The 6,293-nt window shown below is 36.9% G+C and overlaps 1 non-coding gene across 1 annotated transcript; it reads left to right on the forward strand.

Annotated features, from left to right (window-relative positions):
* The first annotated feature begins 1,098 nt into the window (after positions 1 to 1,098).
* Positions 1,099 to 1,205, forward strand: LOC118148035 (U6 spliceosomal RNA). The gene has a single exon (XR_004734779.1). It is a non-coding gene; the product is annotated as a U6 spliceosomal RNA (small nuclear RNA).
* The last annotated feature ends 5,088 nt before the right edge of the window (positions 1,206 to 6,293 follow it).

Here is a 6,293-nt window from a genome sequence, read left to right on the forward strand (position 1 = left end):
AGAATAAGTGATATGACCTAAATATTATAGACGTTGTTAAGCCAAGTTTGTTTTTCCTGCTTTTGTCTCAGAGGTTTTGTGAACAGTAGCACCCCAAAAGAGGCTTTGAAAGTTACATGGATAAAAATGATGTGCACATTATGCCTCTGGTCTTTTTTTTTTTGAGATGGAGTTTCACTCTTGTTACCCAGAGTGGAGTGCAATGGCACGATCTCGGCTCACTGCAACCTCCGCCTCCTGGGTTCAGGCAATTCTCCTGCCTCAGCCTCCTGAGTAGCTGGGATTACAGGCACGCACCACCATGCCCAGCTAATTTTTTTTTTTTTTTTTTTGTATTTTTAATAGAGACGGGGTTTCACCATGTTTCACACTAGGATGGTCTCGATCTCTTGACCTCGTGATCCACCCACCACTGCCTCCCAAAGTGCTGGGATTACAGGCTTGAGCCACCACACCCGGCCTTATGCCTCTGGTCTTATCTGTCCTTTCTTAGTCAGAAATTAATGGGTATATGTTCAGCTTTACTAATTTGCAAAAACTAAACTTTCTCACTTCATTTTCCATTTTAGATTTTTATAAGGAAACTAACTGGTCTCTGTTTTTCAAATAAGTTTTTGTGAGATCTAGACTGATAAAAGAAACATGCTTAAAAATTGGTTGGTGGCATTTCAATATAAATTTAAGAATCCTTTTCTATTAGGTATGGAACTGATATATAATAACACATGGGTAATTCTTTATAAATCTTGTCGAGTATTCTTTATTAGACAAAGACAAAGAGCAATTAGAATTAGGTTTCTCAGATCTCATTGTATAATTAGTAAAAATGTCTAAATTTGGGCACATTGCTAAGATATCTAATACCATGAGAAACTTATGTCTGTAGAAGTTTTCTGAAAACATAAAAGTTCTGTACAAAAAGAGGAATTCTACTTCCTGTCATGCTTTTCTCAAAACAAAATTTATTCCATTTTAAATAGCACATATTTTGCTGAAAACCATAGTTTCTAATGATTTTGAATTGTTCTGAGTAGCTTTAAAAAACACATTTGTTAACATAGGTTTGTTCATATATGATGTATGTAATACGGACGTGTGGTGCTCACTTCAGCAGCACATATGCTAAAATTGGAATGATACAGGGAAGATTAGCATGGCCCCTGCACAAGGATAACACGCAAATTTGTGAAATGTCCCATATTTTTAGTGTAAATTAGTTCAACCGTTATGGAAGACAGTGTGCCAACTCCTCAAGGATCTAGAAATAGTAATACCATTTGACCTAGCAATGCCATTACCAGGTATATACCCAAAGGATTATAAATTTTTCTGTTATAAAGACACATGCACACATGATCATTGCTGCACTGTTGACAATAGCAAATACTTGGAATCAACCCAAATGCCTATCATGTCATAGACTGGATTAAAACAACGTGGCAAATAGACACCAATGGAATACTATGCAGCCATAAGAAATGATGAGTTCGTGTTCTTTGTAGGGACATGGATGAATTTGGAAACCATCATTGTCAGCAAACTGACACAAGAACAGAAAACTAAACACTGCAAGTTCTCACTCATAATTGGGTGTTGAACAATGAGAACGCACAGACACAGGGAGGGGAACATCACACACTGGGGAGGGGAACATCACACACTGGGGCCTGGTGGGGGTGGGGGGCTGGGGAAGGATAGCAGGGCTGGGGAGATTGGGGAGGGATAACACTAGGAGAAATACCTGATGTAGGTGATGGGGGGACGGAGGCAGCAAACCACCATGGCATGTGTATCCCTGTGTTAGGATCCTGCAGGGTCTGCACATGTACCCCAGAACTTAAAGTATAATAAAAAAAAAGTGGACGTGTATTTTCACAGATATCTCATTGAAAACATATAGGACATGTGTCCTAGTGTATTTTGGGCATGTGTATTTTCACAGTATCTCATTGAAATCATATAGGCATAACACTGATTTACTGTGTTCCTCTTAAAATTTAAATAATCTATTTGGTTTTTTCTTCTTAAAAATTTATTATACTTTAAGTTCTGGCATTCATGTGCAGACTGTGCAGGTTTGTTATAAAGTTATACATGTGCCATGGTGGTTGATTGCTGCATCTATCACCCAGTCATCTACATTAGGTATTTCTCCTAACGCTATCCCTCTTCAATCCCCCCACCTCTTGCTATTCCTCCCCTTGCTATTCCTCCCCTAGCCCCCCACCCCCAGGCCCCTGTGTGTGATGTTTCCCTCCCTGTGTCCATGTATTCTCATTGTTCAACACCCACTTATGAGTGAGAACATGCAGTGTTTGGTTTTCTGTTCTTGTTTCAGTTTGCTGAGAATGATGGTTTCCGGTTTCATCCGTGTCCCTGCAAAGAACATGAACTCATTCTTTTTTATGGTTGCATAGTATTCCATGGTGTATATATGCCACATTTTCTTTATCCAGTCTGTTATTGATGGGCATTTGGGTGGATTCCAAATCTTTGCTATTAGGCATCTGTAAACAAATAAGTGAACTCTCATTCTTTAAAAATAACTCATTTATATTTGTGTCAATAGAATTAATTCTGGGGTATAAAATGTGAAGAAATATACTGAGTGATGTTATAGTAATTATTTTACAGTTCTAAGTAAGCTTCAGATGAATGAACTTGGTGCATTTGAAGGAGGATCATTTTTTGTTTCTTTTCTTTTTTGAGTCAAGGTCGCATTCTGTCACCAAGGTCGAAGTGCAGTGGCACCATCTCCGGCCATTGCAACCTCTGCCTCCCAGGCTCAAGCCATCTTCCCACCTCAGATTCCTCAGTAGCTAGGATTAGAGGCACATATTACCATACCCAGCTAATCTGTGTATTTTTTGTAGAGACACAGTTTCACCATTTTTCCCAGGCTAGTCTTGAACTCCTGGCCTCAAGCAATCTACCTACCTTGACCTCCCAAAGTGTTGAGATTACAGGCACGAGCCACCACACCCAGCCAGGAGGCTCATTTCTAAATCAACATGTAAATGTATTTTAATCTTTAATGTTTATGAATGATGTTTGTATTCTTTAAAGTTTTCTGAAGATTTCAAACCGATCAGTATAGGTTTATATTAACTTATCCATGTAAATTTCATTTAATAAAACTGTAGGAGGCAAAATGAGAAAAAATTTCACTATAATCTCCTTAAATTTATATGAAAACTTGGGTAAATTTTTAATATATTTATATTAATGTAATTGAAGATGTGCCCAGTGTATTATGGGTAACCAGTTTCACAAGATAGGAGTAAAATATGACCATGTACAACTCTAAAAAATATAGAAAACCAGCATTTTTGTAGGCTATTTGATCAATACATTCCTTATTTTTCCCTATATTAAACCTAATATATTCATGGATTTCTTCTATAATACATCCTGCGGTACTGAGCTCTTTAGTCCTTATTTGTGGGTGAATTTTAGTTGTTATCGTGGCCTCTATAAAACAATGATTTCTAATCTTGGATTCTGCACAAGTATTATAAAATCTTAACAAACTAGTTACTTTATTAAAGATACAAAGTATAACAATATATCCATTATTTAAGAAATTTATTCTGCTTCAAAGTTATATTTTGAGAGAAATCATACATAATCATTATTGAGGTGTTAATGCAGTTATATACTCTAAGTGTACAAAGTGTCATATATTTGTCACATAATTAGGTTTTTCATGTTATTTCTACTTTTTCTTCATGATCCCTTACATATTTTTAATTTAAAAAATCTATTGAGCATAAAATAAATGTGATTCAGAATATTATATTTAATGCTTGTTTATAATACCTGTGAGATAAAGCATTGAACATTGATGGACAATGTAAGCAATCAGTTTTTCTTTCCAAGAGAAGCATTAGCTGATGACACTAGAACCTCCTGTAATTAGCCCCGACATGACTCACCTGTTGTTTAGTTTATAGCATGTAGTATTCTAGCTCCAAACAATCTGGCACAATTTAATAATTCTAAACATTAGTATATAAAATTGTCAGAAATAATGGGGTGTACATATAAAACTCTAAGGTCATGATTATTCCTATGGAAATGCCAATCTTTATTTTTAACAGCTACTTTGACAGAGTTGTTTCATGTGTATGTTTATTGAGTAAATAGATAACACTACAGACATCATCATTAACATAGAAAATAACCTTGCTTGTGATTTTCAGCTATTTTGGAATCTACAGATTGTTTCATGTTTATGAGGGCACTTGTGTAACACAGAATGTTTTCCCTCCTTAATACAAGAAACCCACTGAAATGTATCCATCAGCTGTGCATGACATTACTTGTTTCATTGTTTTTGCTTATTTTTGTTAAATTGTACTTTCAGTTCTGGAGTACATGTGTAGATTATGCAGGATTGTTGCATAGGTACATACATGGTCAGGTGGTTTGCTGTCTCCATCCCCCATCACCTGTATCTGGCATTTCTCCCCATGTTATCTCTCCCCAACCTCCTCACCCCTCTGCTGTCCCTCCTTAAGTACCCCCCGCACGGACTCCAGTGTGTGATGCTCCCCTACCTGTGCCCATGTGTTCTCATTGTTCAACACCAGCCTATGAGTGAGAACATGCCGTGTTTGGTTTTCTGTTCTTCTATCAGTTTGCTGAGAATGATCATTTCCAGATACATCCATGTCCCTACAAAGGACATGAACTCATCATTTTTAATGCAGCATAGTAATCCGTAGTGTTTATGTGCCAAATTTTCCATGTTCAGTCTATCATCTATGGGCATTTGGGTTGATTCCAGGTCTTTGCTATTGTAAACAGTGCCTTAGTGAACATACATGTGCATGTGTCCTTATAATAGAATGATTTATAATTCTTTGGGTATATACCCAGTAATAGGATTGCTGGGTCAAATGGAATTTCTATTTCTACATCCTTGAGGTATCACCACACTGTCTTTTACTATGGCTGAACTAATTTACACTCCCACCAACAGTGTGAAATGTTCCTATTTCTCCACATCCCCTCCAGCATTGTTGTATCCAGATTTTTTAATGATCGCCATTCTAACTGGTGTGAGATAGTATCTCAATGTGGTTTTGATTTTCATTTCTCTAATGACCAGTGATGATGAGCATTTTTTCATATGTTTCTTGACCTCATATATGTCTTCTTTTAAAAAGTGTCTGTTTATATCCTTCAACCACTTTTGAATGGGTTTGTTTTTTTCTTGTAAATTTGTTTTAGTTCTCACAGATTCTGGATATTAGCCCTTTTTCAGATGGGTAGATTGAAAAAATTTTTTCCCATTCTCTTGGTTGCTGGTTCACTCTAATGATTGTTTCTTTTTCTGTGCAGAAGCTCTGAAGTTTAATTATAAATTATTTGTCTGTTTTGGCTTTTGTTGACAATGCTTTTGGTGTTTTGGTCATGAAGTCCTTGCCAATCCCTATGCCCTGAATGGTTTTGCCTAGGTTTTCTTCTAGGGTTTTTATGGTGTTAGGTCTTGTGTTTAAGTCATTAATCCATCTGGAGTTAATTTTAGTGAAAGGTGTGAGGAAGGGGTCCACTTTGTTCTGTCTGCACATGGCTAGCCAGTTCTCCTAAGACCATTTATTGAACAGGGAATCCTTTCCCCATTGCATCTGTTTTTGTCAGATTTGTCAAAGATCTCATGGTTGTAGGTATGTGGCATTGCCTCCGAGGCCTCTGTTCTGTTCCATTAGTCTGTGTCTCTGTTTTGGTACCAGTACCATGCTGTTTTGATTACTGTAGCCTTGTAGTATAGTTTGAAGTCCCACAGCATGATGCCTCCAGGATTGTCTTGACTATGCAGGCTCTCTTTTGGTTCCATATGAAGTTTAAGATTTTTTTTTCCAGTTCTGTGAAAAAGGTCATTAGTAGCTTGATGGGGATTGTGTTGAATCTATAAATTACCTTGTTCAGTATGGCCATTTTCAGCATATGAATTCTTCTTACAACATTCCATGAGCATGGAATGTTGTTCCATCTGCTTGTGTCCACTTTTATTTCCTTGAGTAGTGGTTTGTAGTTCTCCTTAAAGAGGTCCTTGACGTCTTTTGTTACTTCTATTCCTAGGTATTTTATTCTCTTTGTAGCAATTGTGAATGGGAGTTCCCTCATGATTTGGCTCTCTGTTAGTCTGTTGTTGGTGTATAGAAATGCTTGTGATTTTTGCTCATTAATTTTGTATCTTGAGACTTTGCTGAAATTGCTTAAGCCTTGTTTTGTAGTTTGATTAAGTCTGCTCAACTAGCAGACAGAGAGAAGTTATCTTTGAAATT

The sequence above is a fragment of the Callithrix jacchus genome, chromosome 1, assembly GCF_049354715.1.
Source record: "Callithrix jacchus isolate 240 chromosome 1, calJac240_pri, whole genome shotgun sequence".
In the NCBI taxonomy this organism is placed as follows: Eukaryota; Metazoa; Chordata; class Mammalia; order Primates; family Cebidae; genus Callithrix; species Callithrix jacchus.